The 27,940-nt window shown below is 50.1% G+C and overlaps 1 protein-coding gene across 2 annotated transcripts in view; it reads left to right on the top strand.

Moving 5' to 3' along the window:
• Nucleotides 1-27,511, top strand: part of TWIST2 (twist family bHLH transcription factor 2) — a 37,096-nt gene extending 9,585 nt beyond the window's left edge. Inside the window, exon 2 of one of the 2 annotated variants that reach the window (XM_075755870.1) lies at nt 26,715-27,511. The gene's annotated coding sequence lies outside the window, so the exon portion shown is untranslated. Of the gene's footprint in view, nt 1-15,304; nt 15,774-26,714 lie in introns of those variants that run through there. The other variant, XM_075755871.1, reaches the window with a different exon arrangement.
• Nucleotides 27,512-27,940: the final 429 nt, after the last annotated feature.

Raw genomic sequence — 27,940 nt, 5'->3', positions numbered from 1 at the left:
ACCAGGCAACTTTCACTCTCCATGGGTGGCAAAAAGTAAGTATTTTAAAGTGCTCAAGGAGCCTAAGGGAAACAGACACAGCTTTGAAAATTGTAGCTATTTCTTAGCTGTGAATTATGTCAGAATAAGAGAGAAAAATGCCTGGCTTTAAAAGCAACAGTCCTCAAATGTATTTTGCTTTTTTGATACCGGTTTATTGTTCTTGTATACATCATTACCGACCAATTTTCTGCTGCAATTAGGAAGGTTTTCATGCACGCCACAATGCCTGGGCAGGTACATGTACAAGTCCTGAGTACATTTATTAGATCTGCCCACTCATCCCTGCTCCCACAGAAAATAAACCTCCTCTTTATAGGCTGTTCAGCACAGTTTTCTAATGCCACAACTTCACCAGCTGTGCAAATCGGGTTTTTTTTTTGTTCCCCAGTGCCGCTTTTTCTTAATCTTTCATTTAAATGCTACTGCACAAGTTCTCACACAGCTCTAGCAACATTTGCATTATTATAAAATAAAAACCCCTCTTTCTAGATGGGAAATCCATAGGCTCCCCCCCTCGAATTACTCATCCACTGCACTGATTAGCCTGCCTTTCAGCTCTTTTTTTTATTTCAGGCACATCCTTAAAATTGCACACACGGCCAAAATATTTCAAAACGAGGGGCTTTTCGGTCATTCCTGCGGTGCCACGCCAGCAGCTCCAGCCTTGACAGAGAAGCTTGGAGAACCCCAGGGGAGCAATTCCACGCAAGCTTCCCCGTCACATGCAAACACGCAGCTCATCTGCGTGAGCTGCGGCACCCTACACCAGGCATCCCCAGTACAAGCCCATCTTAAAGACGTCCTCCAAACTGCACCCTCCCCATGCAAAGGTGATTTTGGCACCACCGATTTGTCCCTTGGGGCTGGTGGGAGCCCCCGGTGAGGATGAGCTATAGCAACCACACAGCAGCCTTGCGGCAAGCGTGGGGCAAGCCCCTGGGAACGGGGTGGCGAGGGCCAACGCCGCCACGGTGGGTGCAAAGGGGGAGAGGAGGAGAGGAAAGCTTCTTGGACCTCTTAGGGAGAGCGCAGGGCAGGAGTTGATGCCTAAAGCTTTGCAGGGGATTTGGTGGCTGGGACTGTTTGGGCCACGGGTGTTTTGTGCTTTGCGGGTGCAAACGCAGCTGGCGAGGCACCTGCAGCTCCGCAGCCGCGGCACGCTCAGCAAAGCGACTCGGGAAAGTTGTTGGTGCACCGTGCAGCCGTGCTTTTGCCCCCAAGCAAGCTTGCCGCTTCCAGCTGGTTCACTTCTTGCACACGCGCTGGCCGCAGCAGGGAAGGGAAAGCAGCCTTGAGCACAGCCCCAGCCCCTCGCAGGCACTGCTGGCACCCCAGCCTTTATCCCTGGTCCCCCTCAGCCCCAGCATCCCACAGCAGGACAGGAGCCCTCCTGAATTTGGGGTCTCCACCCCCTGCCCTGGCTGCCAACATCTCAGAACCACGTAGGGACAGCGCACTGTCAGGTTTTACCCCCACAGGTCCAGGAGACATCAGATGGGGCTGCGAGGCAAACGAGGCTCTTCCTCTCATTTTCATTTTCTTAGGAAACTAAAAAAAAATTTTTTTTTTTTTTTTAAAGAAAAACAGTGTTTGGCAGCAAGCAGAGGGTGGGGAACCCTGCCAAGGCCTGGACAGCTGTACCTTCTTCACTAGCAAGTTGTGCGATCAGCAAGGGCTGTGCTGAACGCCAAAAGGAGTTACCATAGCTGCCACATCGCATTTTGTTGATCCTCCCTCTGGGAGACACCTTAAAGAAACAAACCCACCCTAACAGCTACGCCAGCGCTCGCGCTCCACCGTGCATCAGAGGAAAACTATGGGTGACCTCTCAGGGTTTGCATTTTGGGTTGGTTCCCCCCTTTTCCTCAGTCTCCAGCACTTCTGATCCAAAACAAGGGGGCAGGGGAGGAGGAGGAGAGGAGTTTGTACAAAACTGTTTTTCCGTTCTCTGCAGCCTCACTCATGCACAAAAAAGCCGCCCGCCCCTCCCATCCATGGCTCCGGCAGCGCTCCCGTGGCCGGACCTTCCTCAATATACTTGAAATAACCCAGGAAATTGTGCAAAACCCCCAGCGGGTCCAATCCTGCCTGGCTGGAGGCACGCACAGCTCTGCGGCTGGGACCAACCCGCCCCAGCCCGTGGCCTCGCATTGCACATATCGAAGCTTTTGCCTGGAAGGGTCTTAAAAATAGCAGAAGGGAAGGGTAATGTCAGGAGGGAGGAAGGAGACGTGCTGAGCGCTGATGGGCTGTGCCCGGCCCGCAGCAGATACCGGCCAGGAGAATTCCTGCAAGTCCTGGGGGAAACCTCTGCTCCCCTCCCAGCAGGGCTGGTAACAAACCAAAAGGCTCTCTGGTTTCTTTTTAAAACAGAAAATTATTCTTGCTTTTCTTTAGGAAAAAAGCAAGGGACCTGTTCCCAGGTGTTATCCCTACTCTATCCATCCCCTACTTTACAGCCGAGCACTCCCCAGGCTGCAAGATTCACTCTTAAGCTCATCAGTGAGGCAACCTTCTGACCTCCAAAGCCTTCTTTCACATAGCCTGCCACGTGTATTCTCTTCTTTCTGTTATAAAGCTCATTTTCCTTGAGAACATCTCCAAAAAAAGATACTTCCAAGGGGCTGTGCCTGCTCCAAAGCCGTACTGAGGTACCCCGTCCCCCCCCCAACTGTTGCGCAAACATCCCAATGATGCACCAACAGATTTAGCAGCTCTCCCCCTCCTATCCGCCCCGTCAGCAGCGGTTTCCCAGGCTCCGAGAGAACTATTTGACAAAAAAGGTGGAAAGTGGCAGGAGCACAGCACAGCCTGCTCCGGGGCTCTTGCTGACTCAGCATCTGCTGGCACTAGAGGGCAGGATACACTGTATGAAAGAGTGAGGTGGGTTTGATGTCACATCCAAGGGGCAGGTCTCACCGATGCCTAACAGGGAGCAAGCGGTGTATCTGGGAGCAGCCTCGCTGCACAAAGCGAGGAGGACCTGAATTTAGCACTGAGCACATCCCACAGCGGTGACCATCAGGACAACAGCCTCCCAGATTATTTAATTTAGGATCAGAATGCCAAACAGCATCAGAGACCCCTCCACCACATTGCCGTCACAGCCGCCTGTTGCTTTGCCAGCCGTGGAATTCAAGGTGAAACATCCTGCCTTGCAAGGGGGATGCTCTGGGCAGTATCCCCAACACCGTGCGGCGGTTTCTGATCCAAAGCCTTTAGCAGATCCGTGCAGCAGGCACGGACAACCTACGCTGCACGCACCGTCGCTGAGATTCTTGGCAATAATCTTTCACGCGCATCAACTAGCTGACGCTCAGGCAGTTGTCAATATACTCATTCTATTTAGAAAAACTGTTTGTTGTTTTTTTTAAAAACCTCTCATTACTTTCTCTGGTGTGGCTTTTTATGTGTGTGATTGTAACGGTACTGTCCTCATCTTAATAGCAGATTTTAGACCAGCTCCAAACAAAACAAGTACAGGTTTACTCCATTCCTTTATCAACAGCCACTTCAATAAACAACTCAAATTTTATAAGATTACTCCAAGCGGGTCACGCAGTACAGTCCTTTCATTAGTGAAAACCTCAAAGGATTGGCAGGCTGCAAGAGCAAGGTAATTTGTGGTCTAAACGCAAGGAAAAAAAAAAACTTCCCTCAAGCCTCCCAGGCAGGCACTAATCCTGCAACCACAGCATGCCGCCCCGCAGCACGGTGGATGCCGATACCCTGTACGTGACTGCAGAAAATATCGTGGGCTGACAGCCAGGAGCAGCAGGTCGCACCCTAAATGAGCGATATTTGACATCACAACTTGTACTACGCGATAGCGACTGAACGGATCAGGTTGTACCAGTGTGACAAACCCCTGCCAGGATGCAGCACGTTCCCAGCAGCAGCTCAAACACGGTGCGGGCACAGGATGCGATGAGCATCACTCCCAGCTGCTGGTACCCACAGGTCTACCAGAAAGCATCTACTGAGGGACCGAACCCCTTTAAACCATAAGAATTGGGGTGCGTGCTAACAAGCTGACCCCCGCCAAGATGCTGTAGCCACAGGGCTCTATGCGCTGCAGCACTTCAGCACAGGGCCAGACCCAGCTGTATCCCAGCAGAACCAGTCTGCCCAGCAGCCCCTGGCTCAGAAGCTGCATTTTAAGCCGAGAACAGCAGAGGATCAAGATATTGGGTTAGGGAGATAAGGATAAAAACCAAAATATGGCTGTTCCATAATTTATTTTTTTTTTTTAGAAGAAAATGACCAAGAGCTGCTGAAGAAAAACAACACGGGGGTTTGGCTGCAGTTTGGGAGTGGAGATGTCGCACCCCTGCTTTGCTGCTAGGGAAAAAGGGGGGGGTGTCTGTAACTATGCACTTGGCTGCTGGGAAATGGGGTGTGCTGCAGGACAGCACATTGGGCGCCTCCGCAGAGGTGATGGTTGAGGAAGGAGCCCCCCACCTACTCCACTCATCTCCAGCCCATCTTGCACTGCTGCTTTGGGGGGGGTTGGACAGGGACAGTGCCCCAAGTGCTATGGGGTGCTTGGGCTGGCTCTGCTCAGGTCCCTTGTTCAGGCAATTTATACCAGACCCTCTGGGCTAATTGGACAGACAGCAGCTCCTTTGTTACCACGGGCCATCCGATGTGTGTGAGCCAGCAGGCTTTGCTGTCCTCACACCCGTAGCCCGTCTCGGGGACGCTCATCTCCACTGCGCCCTGAACAAAAGGGCCAGGCTGAACCTAGTCCCAGTCCAGACCCATCCAATTTTGGTTGACAAAGGGTGCCTCAGTTTCCCCTCCGAGATACTTTTCCTTTGAGTGCCTGTTTTTTTCCTCTGCCCAGCCCTGTGCCTCCCAACCAGCCCATCCTCCTTGCTGGTTGTCCCTCCTCCAGCACAGAACATCCACTCGGTACCCCGTATTTTTAGGTGCTTTTTGCATCCCAGAGGGATCCAACCGCTGCCAAATAGCAACTGGCTCTGCACTGGGGCCAGGCAGAGCAACCTATCTACAGCAATGTATATGCATTTCACAGCTTCTCATTTCAGCAATCTAAATTGCAGATGTGCACTTCAGATTTGGAGAGAGACAAAACGGAAGGAAAAAGGTTAAGCAGCTCTGTGAGTCACTCCAATACATGACCTACTGTTGATTTAGAAACCTACCTCGGCAGTAAATACAGAATAAAGTTCTCCAAACTGTTTAACCTTTCATATTCTGGCCAGCAAAACAAATAAATGAGAACAAAACACCTCTCCAGAGAGAGAAAAGCAACAAATCTGGAAAATCCTGCAGTGGAGTTAGTACCAAGAGAAAAGTGACCCAAAACAAGTGACCGAAAGAGGGTAAGAAAAAAAAAAGCAGCAGACATGAAAGGCAAAGATGCAGGCACACGCATTAAGGGAGCAGATAACGAAGAGAGGGCAGAGCACAGGCTGTGCTGCTCTCCGGGAACCCTTCCGGGCAGCACGACGCAGCAAAGACGAGCAACAACTTTCCAAACAAGCAGTGGGAGGATGCGCAGCCAGGGCACAATGAAAAAAAGAAAATACAGCCAGAACCCTGCTCCTGCTGAAGCCCATAGTAAGACTCTGGTCCAAGAGGCACCAGCACCCACTTCGTGCAGGCACCCAGACACTCCTTGGAGTTGCACAGACTCAGCATGTCCACTACAATCCCAAACCAGCTATCCACAGGTGGTTTGGTTGCAGCTTTTTTGGGGCTAGAAGCACCAGGCTGAAGGCAAAGGGCATCTCAGCTGCGTAACTCAGGACAAGCTCGGTGCAGAATTGCCAACGGGCATCGCATGCAGCTAGACAGGAGCACTCACGGGAGAACTAGCTTTACTACAGGCAGACAAGTCTTACTACGCAGGCAGAGTATGCATGCATCAGTGTTGAGGAAGCTCTGCAGAGGGCTGGCACTGAAGACACGGGGCAGGCTGTGCACAGAGGTGTCCTCTCCACTTTGGAAACCCCTGCAAATTTCTGAAGGCAGCTGAACCATACAAACCCCCAAGATCTTGTTGAATCATTTTTTGTCTTCAAAGCAGAGGGTGTAGCAGCGGAAGGAGAGCTTTCCCTGGGATTTAAGGCACTGAGTGGGAGTTGAGAGAAAGGCCAGCATCTGCTGATCTCAGGGTACCACCAGGAGAATACTGCACAAGGATCTTGAGGAGTTCACTTGGGCCAGAGCCATCCCGAGGTCTCCAGTTAAAGCAGAATCACTAAAAAGCCGTGCAAAGTGACCGGAGGAGCCAAGGGGGCTTTAGAGTCCCAACAGTTGCGATGATTAAAAGGAAAACTGATGAGCAAGCATTTACAGCATAAATCAGACTTTCCTTAAATATTTAGGCATGCTTTAAATCAGCAGTGCTGCGGTTCACAAACCACCAGAGATTTTTTTTTTTTGTGGAGATGGGGATGCACTTAAAGTCACCATTATGGTCAGCACACAGAGGCAAAACTCAGGCCAGAGACAGAATAATAATTCAGACCCAAACACCTCTTGGACTAGTTTTCTCCCCTGACTTCCTAGATGAGGGATGCAACCCTCCTCACTTCCATTTGTACAACAGCAATAACTGCTGCTGAATGCAAAACCGACTGTCTTTGTTAAAAATCAGGGTGGTACCCGAAGCATTTCTCTCCACCTTGCTGTGAAAGCCCTCCTGTGTTTCTGCAGCTTTGACCAGCCTGTATCCCCAGTTCCCCCCCCAATTCCCAGGCAGTTGCCAGCCCCCCACATCAGACACAAATAGGACTTCAGAAACCAAACTTCAAACTCTTTTTTGCTAGTTTTGAACTCTTCAGAGATCATGCGGTCAAGCTTTTTCACCTAAATCGAGAGGCTGGAAACATATTCTATTAAAAATACTACATTAATTGATCAAATAAGGCATTACATGCTCTGTTATTATTAAAATTTAAATAAATACATGGGACTTGAATAAAATACCAATAAAGTAGGGCTAGAGCCAGACATCACAACAGCAAGAGAAGTTTCTGGTGCAGAAAGGAAAGCAGAAAACATCAAGATTTTTGCATTTCAGATTTTGAGCCAGCAGTGTTCCCAAATTGTGGGCATTTTTCAGATGTGTTTCTGTACCTTCACCTGTTCCTTTCCCCTCGCCTTTGCTGTAGATCCTAACACACGGGCGTTCCCTTGCTACGGGTAGACACAAAACTGCAGGATCCTCTCTCTCCTCCTGAGAAGCAGGGTGGGATCTCGGGAAGATGGACCTTCTTGCAGGGCAGCTATAGCAGCAGATGCCTGGTGGTGGGAGGGAAATAGAAGGGATTTAAGCATCAGCTTCCTCTGTGGCAGGACAAACCCACACTGATTACACGGGAGGAAAATTCCGTGCTGCTTTTGAAGCTCTGTGCAAAGAGGAGCCGTGAGAAGCGCGATCAGTGACATTAGAGAGCTGCCAGGAGCACACGTGCTCACACACATCTCCCTACCCTTTGCTGGCATTGAGTTGAGCCTGACGGAGCCCAAAACCAGGAGAAGGCACAATACAAAGCTGAGGGAATCTGAACCAAGAGCTGGGATCCATCTCCCATGCTCTCATCTTGGCAGAGGAGCAAAGCGCAGAGAGAGCAAAGGGACTCGAGGGGGAGAAAGGAGGAGCAGACCAGGAGAAGCAGCCCAGGAGACCAACAGCAGAGGAAGCAAAGGGCCTCAGAGAGCAGGGAAGAGGCAACAGGCAGAATGAGCAGCTCTGGCTGGGATTTGTCACAGAGGGAGGCTCAGACTGAGCAGGCACCACACTAACGTGAGGAGCCTGTTCACAGTGGGGATCTCCCCTTTCCTGCGTCACATGGACATTGTGGGCATGATGATTGGGATGAAGGGGGAGCAGCCAGACCTGCTGTAGCATCAGGGTCCAGAAAGAGACAGGCTGGAGGCAGAAAGACTCCCAGGAGCCAGCAACACCCTTCTCACACCTACATGTCCTACAGGGTACAAAAAAATCAGGGAAGGAGGGAAGATGTAAACAGGGTTCCCAGAGACTGGCTGCAGGGTACTGGGAAGGTTTCCCCACTTTCTCCCACCCTGGTCCCAACCTTAACCCAAAGTTGAGCTCAAACACCACTGAGCTGAAGCACGATAAAGCCGTTTCACCCTTACGGTGTGCAAGTGCTCACTCCCCACCACAGCATCACACTGAACTTGGCCTTCAAACAGCAAGAGTACCTTCCTCTGATGAGTTATTAGGGAAGTGACAGGGTCTGATGAACTGACTGGAGCAGAGAGGTGAGGCCAAAGAGATTTAGGGTCCCTCCAGAGCTGAGATTTTTATTTTTTTGAAAGGCACTAAGTTTCCTTGATCCTTTTGAGAATGCCAGCCTATGCTCAAGTCTGAGAGTCTTTATCATTCAGTTGCTTATCGAATCTCTTGGTAAAATTTAAATCCATATCATACAAGACCAACACAAGTAGGGATGAAGTGACATTTTCAGGTTTCAAGTTTACAACTGGAAGCCCAGGAGAAGACACAAGTTAGTTCAGAGCAGCCCCTACACATCCTGGTGCTGCAGGGCCCCAGGCCATCGCCACAGACATTTCTGGTGCCTGGACTGGAAAGGCAGCCCCCAGGCATTCCCTCGGCTCTCTTGTGCCTAGGAGCAACCCTCAGCCAACAAGACAACTAGGCTGGGTCTCAGAGGCGGTCCCTGGCCAGGCAGTGAGTCCCCAAAAGCTAAGCATCTCATCCACAGCCCATGCACATGGGAGGATCTTTGCAGACATGGAAGAGGTGAGCAGATTCACCCAGAACAAATACAAACCACCAGTTTCTGCAGTCAGAGCCTAGCCTGCGTAACCAGGCACAGCTCCACTGAAAGGAATAAACTCACCTCCTTTCATTAACGGAGCATGGATGGAAGTAGTCTGCATGGTTTAATATTGGAGAAGCCCAAGAGCCCCATCCCCTGGATTTAAGGTCATGCCATAATGAAACAGCCACATGAGGTGATGGGAGCAGAGTAAGGTCATCTCTGGAAGGAAAAGCAATGCCAACAGCTCTCCCCAGTCTCTGGAGCTGCTGTGACATGGCATGCTTCAGCTCACTTCCTCATCCCAGCCCTACCCAGCCTTGGAGCAGCATGCAGACACTTGGAGATGAGCGTAGGTCCTTCCTTCACACATCAGGATGCTTTTGCAGCATGCCCTGCCCTGGAAGGGAAAGCACTCCAGTGGAATAACCCAGGAGCATTTGCCAAAGAGGGGCTGAGGGGAGGGAAGGAAGAAAGTATTTCATAACTCCCAAATCATTTTTAAAAATTCATTAGCTATTATTTCAGCTGTGTGACCTCCTGAAGGGACTTTCTAGAGGGCCAGATTATGCAGTCAACTAAAAATATAAGTAAGTCTGGAAAGGGCAGAGATCACTTCATTGGGCCAAATCGCGTGGGACGCCAGGTTAAGTTTTCTGCAGGGTGCATCCGTGCGCAGGGTCCATCCGTGCGCTTCCAGGAGACGAGTGTGGCCCAACAGCTCCCCCAGCCTCAGGACATCTCCCCAGCCAGCACAGGCACAAGCAAAGGAGTTATTTTCATTTGGGGAATGCTGATTTCTAAAGGCTCCCTGCCGCTCCCACAGGGACAGAAGCACATTGCATTGCTGCAAGATTTCCAGCTGCAGCATCAGACACATTGCAGAGACTCACTCCCAGCCAGGATCTAGGCAAAGGTCTTATCCTTCCTAGCTGCAGCAGCACTCGTATTTGGGTAGGGGAAACTCGTGAGCTCCTTTCCATTTGCATTTCTTTCTTCCACCTTCAAGAAAAAAAAAAATGTGTGTTGCAAGAACTGGCCAGTTTCCCTGAGCCTATGTCCTAAAACTTCATTTCATGGATTCATTTGTTGATGTTGATTTAAATAACTGCTGGGTTTAGGGAGCCTTTAAGAAACCTGTTTACCTTTCAAGTGAGGATGTAGGAAGAAATACAGCTAAATCACCTGGGCTAAGAGCTGAGGGTCAGGTGGAGGAGGAGGCTTTCTCTGCAAGGTGCAATATCTAAAACCAGTATCTCTCTGGTTGTCAGCAGTATCCCTATGGTTGTGCTCCCTAATAGCTGAACACCGGCTTTACAGTATTGCCTGTATCAGTAAATATTGGTCGCATGTGTACATGTAAGTGCTGTATTCTAGGTGCGCGCATGTGCGGGGGAAGCGTACAGCATACGTATACAGCGAGACACAGCTGTGCCTGAGTAAGGGCAGCAACCAGAAATTTGAAAGCAAAAGCATCTTTAACTAGTAAAAAGCACAGAGGAGTGAAAAGTGCTTGATTTAAAGTCTCTGCAGACACCCTGTGCTGCTCCACACCCACAGTATGTTTAAAGTCTAAACCCGGTACCAGAGAGGCTCTGGGTGCTGCATCTAGAAGCATGCACACGCACTTCTCTAGCCAGAAGCAGATCAATACTTCCCCAAGCCCTACCTGCATGCTGTTTGATTTCTTAACGAGCCTTTAAAGCTTCCACTGCAATTACTAGATATAACATCCAGCCTCCCCAATGCTTCACGAACATACATGTGCAGTTTTAACCTGGGGGGCGGGGGTGGTAAAAAGCTTAAGGATACGTTTTGCTGCGCTGCAAACATAAGCTGCGTGTAAAACTGGGGTGTACAGAGCAGAAAAGCTGTTCAGGACCGGTCGCAAACCCAAGCAGTCAGATGAGAAGCCCAGCAGCAGCTTCAGAGCAAGCCCCTGATTCCCAGGAGCACAAGCTTAGCCCAGGTCTGCGTGTCCTGGGACAGTTTGTGAAATTCGGAGAGGAACAGCATTGCCAAAGTCAAAGCACAAAGGCTTCACTTGGAACAGATGCAGAGAGCTCTTCTTCCTCCCCCCAGAAAGCAGATTGCATCACATCAGTACCACAGTAATACAGGTTATTAGCTCAGTGGGAACCTAGCAGAGTTCAGGCTCAAAGGTTCAAACAAGTCCAGCTTGCAGCTGGCAAACCTAAACAAGACCAGCCAGCTGGCGTGGAGCTGAGTCATCCACACTAATTTGGTTGAAAATGTTGATTTAACCCATTCATTTAATCACCAAAATCCAGAAAACCCTGACAGCTGGAGACAAGGAAGCACACATCTGCCTTTTGCAGAATGACAGACTGGAAAAGACCATGTAAACCAATTTTCCAGAGCTTTTTCCAGGCTTCTGCCTGCATGCTGCATACAAACCAAGCTCTCGGTAGTCATTTGCTAGCTGGTCCCGATTCAGCAGAGCACTTTAGCATGGACACGAAGGGCATGCAAACCCCGCTGAAGTCAGCAGGGTTAACGGCACACATTTAGACACATTAGGCATGTGATTAAATACTTCACTAAGTGGAGACAAGCTAAGGACACACTGACTTTTTTGCCCCTTTGGCAGAGAGATTTTTATCTCTGCATGTTTCTTCCTCCAGGAGTTTAAGCTTGCTGGAGTGAGACCCTTTGAAAAACAGCAGCGAGGGAGCCATCAACTTTGTTTTACCTCTTGTGAGGCCATAAACTCCAGAAGCGTGATGAAAAACTGACGTGAGATCTCCGAAGTAGATAGCTTATTCATAGGAAAGAAACATGAAGCTGCAGCATAGCAAGCTGGCAGGCAGCGAGCAGAACACACTGCCTTCCGTGCCCGCTCCTGGGTCACTGATGCACGTTAAAAAAAAAATTAAAAATTATTAGATAGCCATTGCAGAGGAGATTAAAACCCTCAGGATGTTAGTTTATGGGAGTGGAGGCTCTTCCAAGGACCTCAGGACACCATCCAGGCTGGAAACGCGTTGCTAACAAGGTCATGAGTAAGAGCATTCCCTCTCCTGCTTCCCGTTACTTGCCCAGCATCACCCACAAAACAGTTTCAGGAAAGCCTGTAAAGCAGCCAGCCAACCTCAAGCCGAGTTATAAGCAATGATGCTTATGAGTCTTGGAAAAATGAGTGATTCACCATTGCTCAGTGCCCAGACAGGGACCAGCAGCTTACTGCTAACTCCTCAGGAGATCATGCTCCTGAAGTAGGATGGCGACATCAGAAACCACAAAAATAAAGATAAAATATTTCACTCACGACCTGCCCCAGGGGAGGATCACTGCCACGTTAATCCCTACAGCTGCCAGGTTATTGCACTCCTCTCCAGAGAGCCCTGCCACTACCCATATCAGGAGCCCCCCCCCAGTAGCCACCACAGCCAACACCACCAAAAACCAACACAGACCTTCAAACACTTGTGGGACCCGAGCCAGCCGAGAGGTCTGAAGCAAAGCAAACAAGACCATACCAAAACACAAACACCCTCCCCCAGACTCCAAAAGCCCTCCGAGCCGTACAAGAAACCTTACCTCCCACCGCTGGTCCTGCAAAGGTCTCCTCATGCAAAGGTGTGCTGGGCAGCAGAGCCAGCTTTGAGAAGAGCTTGACAAGGAGCTAGGGGAGAGGAGAAAGGGTGGCCAGGGCTGCTTATAAACACCAAGGCGGGGGAGGAAGGGGCTCGTTAAACTAAGGAGCAGCAGCAGGGTGAAAGGGCTCAGGCTTTTCAGAGGGCTGGTTTTAAGCATGGGCAATGCCATCTGCATGGAAGGTAAAAGCTGTAAAGTTTATAGGAAGGATTGAGTAGCAAAGGTTGGAAGAAATGCCCCAGGAGAGATGCAGGACCCCGGATGGGTTTTGCCAGGCTTGTAGCCATGTCAATGCAGCTGTCGGACTATTGAAGACAGAGAGAAAAAGCCTCCAGGCACCAGCAAATGAGGAATGCAAAGCAAGACGTGGTCTACCAGCACTCGTATTCAGAGTCACCGCTGTCCCCCGAGGCACGGCGTTAGCACCCATCACTTTGAGGGCGCCCAAAAGGCGAACGCAGCTGAGCTGGTGTGCAGCGGGGGCTCCTGCCCCCAGATGTGCTTGTCCCAACCCCGCACCTCGGCTGGTGGCTTCCTCCGCAGCACGGCGTGGCTAGCATCACCGGTACGCGCTGGAGTGCCTTGCTCCATGCCAAGTACTTCTTACCCCGGCGGGATTGTTTGGCGTGTAAAAATGTAACTCCTTCTGCATGAGGGCAACACCCTGTAACCCTATGTATTTTAAAGAGTTGGACTATTCTTGCCATAAAAAAAGATCAGAGTGGCTTTATTGACTGCAGCAGAGTTAAGCCGGTTTATTCCAAGTGAGAATTTGGCCCCTTGACTTCAATGAAGCCGTGTTGATTAATCCCAGATGGAGACCCGGCCTGGTGCAATCCCCTCCAAAAGTCCTGGGAGATTAGTAACACGGAGGCTGACTCACGGCCGTTACTCAGAGCCTGGGTGGTTATCAAAAACCTGCACCTGCCGCCCTGCGAAACGCGGCCGGGATGGGGCCGAGCGATTGCAATCGCCGACTTCAGGGACCAGGGTGTAGTGAGCGAGGGGATGTTCTTCAAACGCTGCCTTATGCTGGGGTGGGGAGATGCCAAAGCAGCACCCTTTTCTTTCTGCAAACATCTGGGAACAGCACCCGGGATGCGAGTCCCAGCTCTGCCAAAACCCGGGCGTTGAGGATACTGGGCAAGGAAACGGGGGAATCCTGCTTCTTCATGTTAAGGGCTTTTTGTGATGCCCTATAAAGATCTGTAAGTGTAAAAATTGAGGATGAAATCCACTGAGCTTCAGGGAATCTGCCCCAGCATCTGTTTGCCAAGTTTGAAGAGCAAACACAGCTTCGTACAGCAAAAGGAAAACTTTTTTCCCTATTGCAAATGCAAAAAAAACCCGGGGTCTTTTTTCAGCAGTCACCTCCAAGTCTCTCTCGGGGCAGGCAAAGTTTTGCTTCCCAGTGTTATAGGCACAAGTGCTGTACTGCTAGCAGGGCATGATTTCACTGAAAATTAAAACTGCCTGACTTTCCCAGCAGCTCCTTTACACACGCGCGTGTGTCCATAGAGAGATGGTGAAGCCGTGCCATGAATTGCAGTGTGGAGAAATACAGAATAAACCAATTCGAAGGCGGGTGTTGATGGTTTTTTGGGTCTCAGGTGGTAGAAACACAGAGCATAGCCCATCTCCCCAGCACATTACTCGGGCAGAGGCGTTATTCGTGGCTGTAGGATGCCAGTGTCTCTCCCCAGATGCCCGGCTGGAGCTTCCCCTCTATTTGCTTTGAGGTTGCACCGCGCAGGTCATGGTGACAACGAAAGGGCCGGGCGTTGCGTGCGGAGGAGGCACGGCATCGCCGTCGGGAAGAAAGAAATGCCAAAGCTTGCAGTTCGCTCGCTCCGGCTCTGCCTTCCGCGCGTTTCTGAAGTCAGGCATCTGGAGCGTGATGTCATCTGAAGATTGATCAGCGGCAGCGCACGTACAGCTGCGCACATCTGGCCTACAGGTGTTTCAGCTGCTATTTGTCAGTGACCGTATCGAACGTTAAAAAGCACCCCGAGTTCATAAGGCAATCGTACCTGTCCCGTGGATTATTCACAGAAGCCCATGAAATACCATTGATTTTATACAAACTGTCTCTGCTTTTTACTGGGTGGCCTCAGGGGGGTTTTTTTGGTGGGTTTTTTTTTTTTTTGTTTTGGGTTTTTTTTTTGAAGGAAGTAGTCTAAACTGTAGATGCTTTTAAAGCAGGAGTTTTGGTGGTGTTATTAATTCCGCTGGCATTAATCCGCTCTGTTGAGTCAGTCATAATGGACGGCTGCTATCATCCACTTGCTGATTTACTCTTAGGAGTCAACGTTACTACAGAGTCTTGGTGCTGTGCTGGTAAAAAAAAGCCGAGACGGTTCCTCCTTGTGCTCGGTTATGTACAGGTACAACAGGACTTGCTCCCAAAATACCTAATCTAAACAGGGCAGGGACAGGTAAAGTGGGGAGATGGGTAGGAAAGGTCTCATCCGTGGGGTGGGACCTGCTGGTGCCCAGTCCTGGAGCCAGGGGATGATGCTTGTCGTTTCCCACGGGGATGCTGCCACTCTTGAGGGTTGCAAACCTCAAGCTGAGTAGTTGCTGCACACAGGAAAAATAAGAAGAGCAGGGAAACTGCTGGCTGAGCCGGCCACACCGAAAGGGTTCCTTTGGAAAAAGAATAAAGCTGCAGGTGTATATATTTATTTTTAGAGACGGTGTTTTTCCTAGAATTTGTATTATTGCGGCAGAAACACAGAGGGGAGGAGAAAAGGTTTCCTTTCTTTTTTCCCCCCAATACTCTCTGCTATTCTAAAATGGGGTAGAGGCAGAAGGGTATTTTTACAGCCCATTTCATATCTCAGTTGTGTTTATCCCTGTAGATGGCCAGGGACCAGAGACACGTGTCACGCTGACTGCCAGCGTTGTCAGAGCACGCTGCACACCACGCTGCACGCGGCGCCAGCTGCCCTGAGCCACCGTCTTCACATATTCCCGAGAGGAAGAAGAACCACAATATCCTATCGATATTTTCCTCCCAGACAGTCTCAATCAGCCTACTCGAACATGTTTGTCTTAAACGCCGATATATTTTACTTTCCAAGCAGCTTAGCGCAGATACACGGTCAGTCGTTGTAGCCCAGCCGATGGCATAAGTCATTAAGCTGTAACAACAGGTCATGCAACTGTCTCCTGAAATAAATTAAGCCTGTATTAATTAATTAGGCGGTGTTTGTGCAGGATACGATTTGCACGTGGCTTTTGCTGTGAGCAGCTCAGTAATTGTGTATGGCCCATCCGTAATGACTTTGCCTTCGTCACCTGATTTCTACGTAACGTATTTCCATCGCTTTGGCACTGCTTGGGGCGTGCGTTTCAGGCAGGGAGAACCGAGTGCCTGCCCAGAATTGCTTGTGGTCTGGCAGCTGGAGCCCATGTTGATCGGAGAAGCCCAGAGGCTGGAGGATGGGGGCTCACGAGGCAGAGGAAGATGTGAAATGACTGCCTTCGTCCTTGGCACGAGCCTCACCAGCTTCAGAGCCACTCCTTAGGGACACGTCTGCGTCTGCGCCACCTCTCCTCCCCAACCCCATATATTTCACTTGAGCTGCCCGAGAAGAACATTTCATTCCCTGCCTTTTCCCCCTCTCCCTGTTCTTTTATTCCACACCTTTCTTGTGCAAAGCCTGGCTCGCGTGTGAGCGCCTCTGGGGGAGGCGAGGTGGGCCCAAGGAAACAGCGGTGGGTTTGCTCTGCTGCTCCGTTGGCTGGGAGGTCTTGGTGGTAGCCAGCTCCCTCCTGCCCTTCCTTGCCCCCAGCCGCTGGCTTTCCCTGGCCGCTTGCCCTTGGAAGGGTCAGGAGATGCTGGTGGGGTCCCCAGCGCTTGTTTTCCTGAGCCACCCACGAGGCAGCTGGGCAGAGCCGAGGACAGAGCTTGGATGGTCCTTTCAAATGTCGAAGCAGCTCTGCTTTTTCCTGCTCCAACTGCTCATTAGCAAGCTTCCGCCTTTCGGCAATTTCTAGCGGCGCTTTCAGTGATGTGCTGCCAAGATTTTAACAAGGGGCTCCCACAAACCTACCTCCTCCTCCTCCAGCTGCGACAAACCCCACTGCCCCGCAGAGGCCGATGCTCAGGGTGTGGAGGAGTGGAAGGCTGCGGAGAATATTCCTTTGTGGGGGGGTCCTTCCTGTTTAAAGCTTTTTTTTAAAGCGCTTTTTTTTTTTTTTTCCTGGTTTAATTTTCTGGTGAGGGAGGAACACAGCACCTTGGAGTGAACGTTTCTGACTGCCTGGAGGTTGCTGCGGAGAGGCAGGACATAACACAGAAACCCTGAGCAAAACACTTCCTTGCAGAGCTCTGGCTTCTCCTCCCTACGGCGAGGCCAGCCCCCGGTGACTGGTTTTATCTGGGCTGGGACAATCCACCGCAAGCTGAAGAAGTGGCTTTCTCTAGATGTTTTGGGGCCCCAAAAGGCAAGTTTTTTCCATGGGAGGTTGTTGAGCCCACAAGTTTCTGGGTGCGATGGAGGCCACCTTGGCTTTCTGGCATTGATGGGCATGGGCTACCCCAATTCGTGTCTGGTTTCCCAGAGGAGCTCTGAGCTTGCAGGTACCTCGTGGGTCCAGGATGGGGCTGCACCACCCCCTCAGCTTCTCTCTTTGGTGAGCATGTCTCTCGTCTTCTCAAGTGGGAAGGAAGCGAAGCTCCAAGGAACAGCTCAGTTACCAGGAGCTAAGGAAAAAAATCGAGATCAGAGCACGCAGAGGCGTTGTTAAATTTTTTTGCGAGGGTTGCAGCTTCCTCTGGTGCTCCAGAGCCTGAAGGTGGAGGAATGGGAAAGCTCTTTTTCCACCTGTAAATACGAACTGGGTGCAAGAAGGTCAGCTGCATGATAGGTACCAAAATAGGAAAGTATGCGGCAGTCAAAAGCAGTCAACTAACTGCTGATTAATATGTCAATAGATAAGTCCATAGATTATCGATTAATAAAGCAGTTTTAAATACAGGCTATTGTGGTAAACACAGCAGTGTCAACTGCACTGGATCCATGCAAGAAAATGGTATCTCCTGCACTTCTAAAATGTCAGTTTTCTAGTTTTTGTTAATTTTCTTTTATAATTAAAAACATTTTTTTAATTAAAAAAAAATCTGGAAAAAAGGAAAGAAAAAATAAAGTGACAACTACATTACAGCATTGCTAAACTGGACTCGAGCATCTTACAAGTCTGGCAGCTCCTACAGGACAGTGTGCCCTGACATCTACTCCATAGGTAACGGGCACCAGTGAGCCTTTCTGCAGCAGAGAGAGGGGGGAAAAAAAAAAAATTGTTCAGTCATTTCAATCACTATTGGCTACTTGCTGACATTAGACTTATTTTGAAAAAAATTGAATTTAGGATCTTTCATCGCCGCAATTCTTCCCAGACAGTGAAGTGTGAGCAAGCCATCGACCTTTCTCGATGGTGCGCAGGATGGGTTGGGGAGACAGAAACCATCTCGGAGGGAGGAGAAAAAGCTTAAATCTCCATTTTCTTATGCCACATCCCCATCAAACGCCTAGTTATGTTCCTGATAAAAAAACAGGGAGCTGCTGGACGCAGGGAGGATGTTTTCCCTCGGACCAGCCATGGGCAGATAAATCCTCCGAGGTCTGAAAACCCCAGAGTAAATTAGATTAGAGGCTTTCCTCTAGACGGCGAGGGGTACGTTTGGTGATAGCGGGGGGGGGTGTCCCTGCAGCTCAGGAATGAACAACTGCGAGGGATATGTTTTTAAATGGTTTCCCAGCTGTAAGATGCACATAATTGTGGCTTTCCTTCATCTGGGAGACTTCAAGAGCGGATGGTTGATAAGGGTTCATACCAGCAAAGGCAGAAAAACACAAGCCAGGGTATCTGGTTTCACTCTGTCCGTACCCGCAGCATTAGATCTGATTTTGGCCCTCTCTCCCCCCCCCCGCCTGCATGTACACAATTATCTGAATTCCTTTCTCCGCTGCTTCCTCCCCTCTGAAGCCTTGCAGACTGGCCCTGATGCCTTTTCCGCTGCTTGAGGGACGGCCGCGCACTGATGCATTCGGGCTCTCTCTTTCGGAGAAATCTGTGCCGCAAGGACTGGCACTCCCCAGAGGGCAAGAAGCAATCCACGATGATGAGAATTTATTCCCCATCCCCATCTTTTTTAGCCTTTTCGTGGTGGGAAACGCCCTAAAAAAAATCAAGGGAATTTCTGCTACTTTAAAGTGCCGTTGCTTTGTGCCTCAGTTTCCCCTTCGTGCCTCACCTCTGCTGCTCGCCTCTGGCCGAGGTCCCCCAGCCCCTTTTCCCACAGGGGAAGGTAGGTGCTTGCCTGCTCACAAAAGATCCCACTGCTGATAATATTTTTTTCCTAAAAGTTGCTTTTTTTGCACCATTTGAATCACAAAAAATGTTTTAAATTTCAAATATACGCTACCACCCATTTTGGCTCCGGGAACAGCGGACAACTCCGTAAGATAATTTGAGAACATCCCTTCGGTAGAGATCCAGCCACCGCCTGCAACGCAGAACAGCATATCTCTTCTTCCTTTGACTTTTGCTATAAAAATATGTGACCATATATTAAACCATGCACAAACACAAACAAAATGTGCAGCTAGAGTATTCTCATTCTTAAACAGAACAGAGCCCCGTGTTTCCATAATCACACCTAAAGATTTGATGAATTCAGCTGAAATTCTCCGTGTGGGTTTTAGCCTTTTTCATATAAGTTATATGTAGAAATTTCAGCACGGGAATTGCAGAATTGAAAAGCCTTTGAAAATTCCTCTGGGATCACTTTCTGACATCCAGATTTTGCCTGACAGAGCAAAAGCGTCTCTGCAAACTCTAGAAGCAGGCGGAGGTGCCTTCAGCTACGGAGCAATTGCTCTGGTTTCGGGTGAGGCAGGCAGAGGCAGGACAGCATTGGGGGAGAGCATCCATTGCAGGAGGGCTCGGGGGGTTTGAGGGCATGGCGGGAGAGAGGCAAGGCTGCACGCACACACGGCCTGCGTTTGGGCGTACCTTGCTACGGGACACCAGGTGCTTCTTCAGGCAGGAGGGAGGCCACAAGCATCCCACCTCCCAGGGTTAAGGAGCCACGCTGGTTTGCTAAAGCTTGGCCCAGGCACTCTGCTGGGAACGTGTTTTATCTAATTGAGGTGCGAAATACCTGGTTTCATAGAATCAGAGAATCTTTAAGGTTGGAAAAGACCTCTAAGATCAAGTCCAACCACCATGTCTACTAAACCATGTCCCAGAGTGCCACATCTACATGTTTTTTGAACACCTCCAGGGATGGTGACTCCACCACCTCTCTGGGCAGCCTGTTCCAATGCCTGACCACTCTTTCAGTGAAGAAATTTTTCCTAATGTCCAACCTAAACCTCCCCTGACGCAACTTGAGGCCATTCCCTCTTGTCCTTTCTCCACTTGGGAGAAGAAACCAACACCCACCTGGCTACAACCTCCTTTCAGGTAGTTGTAGAGAGTGATCAGGTCTCCCCTCGGCCTCCTCTTCTCCAGACTAAAAAACCCCAGTTCCCTCAGCCGCTCCTCATAAGAGGTTTGCTCGTGTATGTCCCAACCTGCCGGTCGTGAATCCGGCTCCGGGCCGCCACCACCTCGCCTCCACTCTAGCGCATCTCTGCTGCTTCACGGTGGCTGCAAGTTTGACGGCGCCGCGATAAAAGCTGAGCCAAAGTAACTCCCCGTGCTTCCTGCCTTAGGTCTGTTTCATATGGCTCACAGAAACACTCAGCCTCTGCATAGTTGGAAGGCGATTTTGGGAGGCTCAGAACTAGGTCAAAACAAACTTAATTTCCTCCAGGTCCAGGTGGGACAGTGCTTTGCAAGCTGGGCGATTTGCATTGCTGCCTTTCAGCTTTCCGCACGCTGCCGTCCCAGCCTCCAACACACAAGTCATGGAGAAGCCCTCAGCATTTTTGGAGCGCGGCTGTTTTCCACTCTCCCTGTGCTCCGAAACAGCTGGACCATTTTTGCCCAGGCTCCAGAAAACAAAAACAACAACGAGAAAGAGGAATCACCGTTGGGCATGGAAAATTTTCAGCTCAAGCAGCATAACTTTCAGCAGGTTTTGAGCAGATAAAGAAACCCCAAACCACGGGATGCCTGAAGGCAAAGCGTACAAACCTGACCATGGATGTTAGGATTGATACTCGCCATATGCTTTTTAAATCAGTCATTCCCAAGGCAGCTTGAAGCGATGGTCCCCGGCTCACCAAGCTCAGGAATGAGCAAGGTCAAGGGCTGAACTGAGGGTGTGTGGCAGTGAGCACATAAACCTAAAGCACCTCATCTAGGGACCCTGCCCATGGTGGTGACGACCCCTGCCAGGTTAGGTGATTGCCCCCAGCAAGATCCTCCTGGGCATCTCAGGCTTCAAGCTGCTACGTAGGTCTTAACAGCAGCGAAATCCGAGGTTGAGTTGGGGCACAGGTGCTGGGGGAGAGCAGCACAGGATGCTCTCAGAAGCCCAGGTCACCTGCCACGGGCCGCATCCAGCCCACTCTCCCGGTAGCCAGGTGAGACAGGGCTCTCGTGGCCAGAAATAACCCAAATTCAGACTTTTTGGCCCAAGAGTCAAGACGCTGAGATTTGTCCTCCCTTCCAGCTTGGTGTTTCCTAATCTCAAAAAGAACAACCCGATTTCTGGAGCTGCTTGCTTCGGCATTTCAAAAATTCACGCCAGCCCGTGCTGACCTTTTCTCTCCAAAGAAGGCACGGGGGCCGACACGTGCGCCCCGAGTCACGTTTTACATTGTTCCCTGTTGTTTTTCCCCGTCCCCGACCGCAGCGTGCCTACGGGGCAGGACGTACGCAGCACTGGTGCAAGCGGGCGGGCGTACCGGGGGTATGACATAATGCAATACCCAAACTAGCCGCATTTATTTACTTTGAAAAAGATATTAAGGGCAGCTGCTACTCAGCGCCGACTGAAACATTTTATTGATTTTTCTAAAGCGGGAGCATCCCCTTTCGTTTTGTAACCCAGCATTGCTGGAACCTGGTGGTTGGACTATTCCAGAATAACTCATCTACAGCACATTTTCCTCCTCTTGGTAAATGTGTAGAGGCTGTCTGGCCCTGAAGGTACACACCTGGGTAACAACCAGAGAGGTCACTGCCTGACATGCTTGCTCGGCCCCATCTTGCTTAGGTGTTATTTCCAAGCAAATCCAACTCAACAGGGGACTTTTCCTTCCTGTAATGCCCCCGTAACATCTTACCAGCCATTCTGCAGCACCTAGCACAATAAAGCCTTAATTATCAGCCAGGACTAGCGATAGCCGGAGTAGGCTTTTGCGGTATGTCTCCCTGTATTTAACCCTTCTGGTTATTCTCATTTTGGAATGATAAATTTCGAGACGGTGGCGATGACGATCTCCAGCTGAGTTTGTTCGGTGCTTTCTCATGGGCCGGTTTTAATATTTGCTTCCTCGGTGTCTGTTTGTTTCCCAGGGAGGAAGATCGCAGAGCTTATTTGTCACCCGTGTCCGGCAATGCTGCCTGCTCTGCTTGTGTCCTACCCCCTCACCCCGGGCAGCCCCGCTGCTCGCCAGCCCACCTCGCAGCAATGCCGCTCCAAACCTCCACAGCCTGCAAAAAAAGCAGCCTTTGAAGCTCACATCCCATTAAAATGAATGTTGTGGGGATGCTTAAAGAGCAGGCACAATCTGGGGAAGGAGACTTCAAAGGAGGCAGAACACGGCGGCAGGGACTGCGCCGGGGCAGTGGGGCAGCTGTCCGGGACTGGCAGGCACACACGGGGTCGGTGAGGAGCGTGCCCACCGGCATCGCTTATAAGAAATTTGTTATTGCAATTCAAACTCCTTTCAGCAAGGATGTTCGGTCAGAAACCACATCCACTCCGGAGGCACCCGAAAGTAGCAATGTCAGCCCACGGGCACCGTGCCCCGCACCAACCCACCGAGCAGGGCTGGGGTCTCCGCTTTAACCCACGCTGGTTTTTACTTCCCCAGGCTGAAGGGGAAGGGCGGGAGGAAACAGTCTATAAACTTCTCGGCCACTGCTGAAATCAGTACCAGCTGGCGCGGGGCGAGCAGCTGGTGTGTGCTGTGCTACGCCACCGCTCACACCCCTCATCGCCCCGCTCACTGCCGGACCCCAGCCCCAAAGACAAGACAAGAAGGTGGGCTGGCGCCTTCCCGGCAGGGATTCTGGATGGCCAAAGCCCATGCGCAGGGAGAGAGGCTGGGCCCCCGGCGCAGAACCATTTTTTTTACATTCCCAACTTTAAGAGAAGTTGCAAAAGCATCCTTTAAAAAAGAAACAAAACCAAAACCAAAACAAAAAACTCAGATTATTTTGCTGTATTTCCTATTTCATTTGCACTCTTGGTCACGTTATGGAAATTATTTCAATCCTTTTGCAACCAAACCCACCCTAATCCTCTATAAGCAAGGATTTCAGGGACCTGTTTCAAAATTTCCTGCAACCAGGGCTGTGCTCTTGTCGCCACCTTACATCACGCCTGCAGCTCTTGGCTGTCGTGGTTTCCATGCTGTGCTCTTGGGCTGGGGAATGCAAGGAAAAAAATAGAGCAGCATGCCCTCAATTCACTGCATGGTGCAAAGTGCATTGGGTCTGCGATATAGCAGTGTGTAACAACTATATGCTGTGCAACAGGCTACAGGATAAGACAAATGCTTGGAATCTATGTTCAGCAGAGAGCTTCACCGTGTGTCACCTCCCAGTCCAGATATTATGGTTGTGTATTGTTATAATATAGTGTCGTGCCCTTCAGCTATACCTTAAGAATCACAAGCGCCTTATGGGCACTTACGGGTGCCTTACGGGCACCAGTTGATTAAATCTCACATGTGCTGTAAGAGAGGAATTTCCCAACCAGGGAAACTGAGGCACATGCAGAGAGAGCAATTACATAGCAAAACTGTGCGTGAGCTGGGATTACGCCTAAGCTCTGCAAGGTCCTGCTGTGCTACCGCACCAGCTTAGTGCCAGGAAGAAACTCTGCCTCCTCCCTGTGACATCCGCTGTGGGCATTGCTGCTTCTTTTAAAGAGTAAGTCCTATAGATCCATACCTCATCATCCAGCTGCCATGGGAAACCTGCAGCCGTTCCTGCAGGAATGCACGAGGAACCCTCCGTGGGAGCGGACCTGAGGAGTGCCGCAGGAGTAGCTGCCGGCGGAGCGCCTTGGCAGGCTTTGACGAACGCCTTGCTGAGCCCCTCGGGGTTTAAAGGGTCATCAACATGAAGCTCAGACCTTGGGGGGATCCATTAAAGCACAAAATCATCATGGAAAAGCTCTCTATAATTGAACAGGGGATGGAGCTAGAAGGGCCCCGGTGACTCATTTAATAGCTCCTGAGGATAAGCAGGGCTGTGCTTCCCCTTTTGGTGCACGCCGTTTTGCGGGGGGGGGGGGGGGGGGGTCAGAGCCAGCCCTTCTGGGGGACCAGGCACAAGGAACTGGGACACTTCAAGATGGGGTCTCCAGAAACGAGAGGCAGGAGGAGGCAGCCACCACCACGGGTCCGGCTGTGTGCTGCGGCAGGACTGGGTAGGAGAGGAGGGAAGCCCAGCCCGCAGGGTTTTTGGGGTGTTATCCCTCTTCCTCAGCCAGGAGATGATTCTCCTGCCCCCAGCAAGACTCAAACCACAGCGAGCAAGGCCCAGGTTTCCAACAAGAGGTTCACAAGCTAGATTCAGAGTATAATTTCTCCACTATACATAGCACTCTTTTAAACAAACTGAGAGGCCACTGAAGTCCCCTCACCTTATTAAGCTCCGTGTGGGATGCTGTCAGGTTTTTAGCACAGTACTCCCCTATTTGAGTGACCTGGAGGGGGCAACTTAAGAGGAACAGGTTGGGTGCAGCCATCACACATCTCATTGCTTCTCTGCCTGCAGTGGACATGTTTCCACACATCCCACCACCAAAACGTGTCCCTCACGCAACGAACAGATGCCCACCTCCTCCCATTACCTGTGTTTTCAAAATTGCTACTAAGAGCCAGATTTTCAAAAGCAGTCAGCATCCAACATCCCAAAGATCCAGAGGAGAAGAAACGCAGGGAGTGGGTCACTCAGGGCAGTGTTTCTCATCTTGTGTGCTTCTTTCCTTCTCTCGTGCTGACAGACTGGGTCTGGAAACGAGCGGGTTTTACTCTTTGATGTGGATCTTACATAGAATATGTGGCAAGAACAACCAGCAAAATGTTACACAACATGAACTGAAACACAAGTACGCGTCAAGATGGGGAGAATAACTCCTTCGTGGCCAGGTATAGCAGCTTCCTTTGAGTGATCTCTGTATCTGGTCAAAATCTCGCTCCATCAGCTGAGATAGGCTGCTTTAACGTGCAGTGGGCAATCGCAGAAAACAGAAGTGGAAATAGCCTACCACATCATCCGGTCCTACCAGGCACTGGCCAAACGATGTCTGAACAGCAGCCACATCTGCCCACCATGACCCCAGCATGTGGGGTGGGAAAGGATGGATCAATCCCCAGGAGCATGGGGGGGGACCTGGCAGAGCCGTGCCAGAGCCCTGGGGCACAGCAGCGCTGCTGTCCGACGGGTAGAGCTCGCTCGTTCATCTCGACCTAACAGGGAAGCCAAAACACCCTGTTAGCACTGAGCTGCTGTGAAATTCACATTTTTCCAGTTGGATGGAGCCAAAAGAGCTGCTGGAAACCAGCAAGGACCAGTGGAAATGAGATCCTGCACTGCAGCAGCAGCAGCCAGAGCAGCGCATCTCACCCAGGGTTAAAGACATCGGCTTGCGAATCGCCAGCTTTGCTCTAAGAGCAGCTTTGCGCCGACCTCTCCAGTCTTGGGTGGCATTTAGAAAAAAATCAGTGGAAATAGATCAGCTCGGTATTGCTTTCTACTCACTTTCACGTTGTTTTACAGGGCTGATGGGTTCAGAGAAGAGCAGGACATTTGGCAGTGAGCATCCTCCACCCCTTGCTGGAGAAAATAATTTAAAAAAAAAAAAGAAACTGAGCTTGGTTACCCCAGGCTCAAGCAGAAAAATCTCACCACCGTATCTTCCTCCTCCCTGTATTTTATTTTTCTTTCCTGAGTCCCTCCCCAGCCAGGGCTGTGGCAACACCAGCATTAGGAAAGAGCCAGCCTGTCATCGGTCAGACGTGCGCGCACACAAACCGCCGCCGCTCGCGCACACCAAGCAGTTAAGCTTTCCTAAGTGGTCCTGGGCAGCCTGTCAAGTCCTGAGCTCGTCTGCAGAATGTGGTTGTAATTAGATAATTAATAACTTTGAGAAGGAAAGGAAAGGAAATAAGCTAAATGGAAGCTTTCCTTAGTGGGAGGAAATAATTATATCTGCTTTTTGATATATGAGCTGAGGTGGCTTTCTGAAGGCAGAAAAAGCATCTCGCCTGCAAAGCCATCCCTCCCCCAAGTTAGAGGGGCTCTCCCGTGGGCACTGCTGGGTCACAGAGTTTGTCCCACCAGCCCTCAAACAAGCAGCCGTGGGTCGCTGCAGATCGGAGCAAACCCTGCAGGTAACAGGGCTCCCCGACGTGTTGCCCCATTTGTTATGTCCAGATGAACGGGGCAGACGAGAGATGATACGCGGGGCTGGGTCACCAGGAACTGTGTGGAAAACAGGGGTTTAGCACAACATCCCTCGGGGCCGGAGATGCTGCTGTCAGCACGTGGACTTTCTGACAGATGCATCGCTCCTGCCTGTGGATTTACCATTTCACAGTACAATGAAAAAAAGGCCGTGACATTGCCAGGCTCTGAACTTAGGCTATACATCCAAAAATCAAAGGAATTGTTAAGTTTAGGTTGATTTTTTTTTTTTTTGGTTGTTTTTATATGTGCTTAGATATTGCATAAACATGTTACCCCAGAATGGAAGGAAAACGTATTCATTTCCAGCGGGGTTTGCCTGATTTTGCAGGAGGAGCTGAGAGTCGCTGTGGGTGGGGTTTCTAAAGCCTATCTCGGGCACCTGAGCATCCGATCCCCCCATTTCACTTGCTTACGAGGCATCGAGGGCCGCTCCTGGTGCGTTGGATCTCACCTAGCTCCTGGATTGACTCTGTGCCCCCACGCTGCTGGGACTAGGGGCAGGTTTCAACACGTGGTTCTGGGTCCTCATGAACCACAGCCTTGATTTGTAGGGAAAAAGAACTCACGAGACAATATATCCCAGAAAGATGTCCTGTATTTGGTGTATTTATTTTTTCTTTTCTCTCTTTTTTTTTTTTTTTTTTTTTCTCTTCTCTCCAGACTGTCCAGTGTCTGAGGCTGAAGTGGAATTGGGATGTCTCCAAGTTTGTAGCTTCTGAAACCTTAACGACCTCAAGTAAACTGGTCCAAAAGACCCCTCTTGACCTCCCTCGCTCTGAACTCTTGCGGAGCACTTAGACTGAGCAGAAAACAGCACCAAAGCTAACGGTCTGAAATTTTGCAACATCTCTCCCCAAGACTGACCAAAGAGAAATGAGAAGCAACATTCCTGGTTGTTCATTGTTGTTGGGTTTTTGTGTGTGTCTTGTCTGTGTGTTTCGTTTTATTTCTTTTTTCTTTTCTTTTTTTTTTTTTCTGAAAAATCTTAATTCAGGAATACATTTATGAGAAATCTTTGGGTTCGAATTTTACTTCCCCTTACCTGTATTCTTTTTGGGGTGTTTGGGGGGGGGTGTTTGGTTTTTTAAAAATTCAAAACCTGATTTCTTGTACAGTAATGTCAAAACTGGACCAAGGCTCTCAGAAAAAAAAAAAAAAAGAAAAAAAAAAAACAAAAAAAGAAAAAGGCCCACTGTGTCCCCAGCTCCCTGCATGATTTGTTTCAAGTACAGCCTGGATTACAGAGTGCCCTCCACACTCTACCGCCTCTTCCTTATTGCTCCATGATTTGCTACCGCTCCCCTCTCCCCCCCCCCCCCCTTTTTTTCTTCATTTTCTGTTCCAGTGTATATGTTGCTTATTTGTTTTATTTATTGAGATATTTTTAACGAGCTAAGAGACTGCAATGTCGCTGTGTATACTGCTTCTCTTGCCAATAAAAATAAAGATGTCATGCAGCTACTGGAGGTATGAGATTTACGTTCTTCACTCCACAGCTGCCTCCTTGCACCCCGCAATGTTTTGAGACTCACCGATTTGGCTAAAAGCTGTTTCCCAGGTGATGGGGTGCAGAAGGTATGAGCATCACCTGCCTGGGCTGATGTCTGCCTTGCATATTGTGCCCAGAAGAGATGCGTAACCCACAAAAGCCAGTTGCACTATGGAAATGGTCACCCAGAGTCTCTGACCTGCCCCTCCATCCCACTTACCTTCCACAGCGAGCAAACGCTGCTGGGCTTTTGTCGTGGTTTTACCCCAGCGCTGAAACCAGGACAGCTTTGCTGGTACTCGCCAACCTTCCTCCACCGCCTTGCAGAGCCCCGTCGGTCATACACGTGCTGAAGCCAGGTTTAAACTTCCAGGTCATAACTAACATGTTTAAAAAG

Source organism: Balearica regulorum, chromosome 6 (assembly GCF_011004875.1).
Source record: "Balearica regulorum gibbericeps isolate bBalReg1 chromosome 6, bBalReg1.pri, whole genome shotgun sequence".
In the NCBI taxonomy this organism is placed as follows: Eukaryota; Metazoa; Chordata; class Aves; order Gruiformes; family Gruidae; genus Balearica; species Balearica regulorum.
Note: the sequence above shows the minus strand (reverse complement) of the source record. Positions and strands in the feature narration are given on the sequence as shown.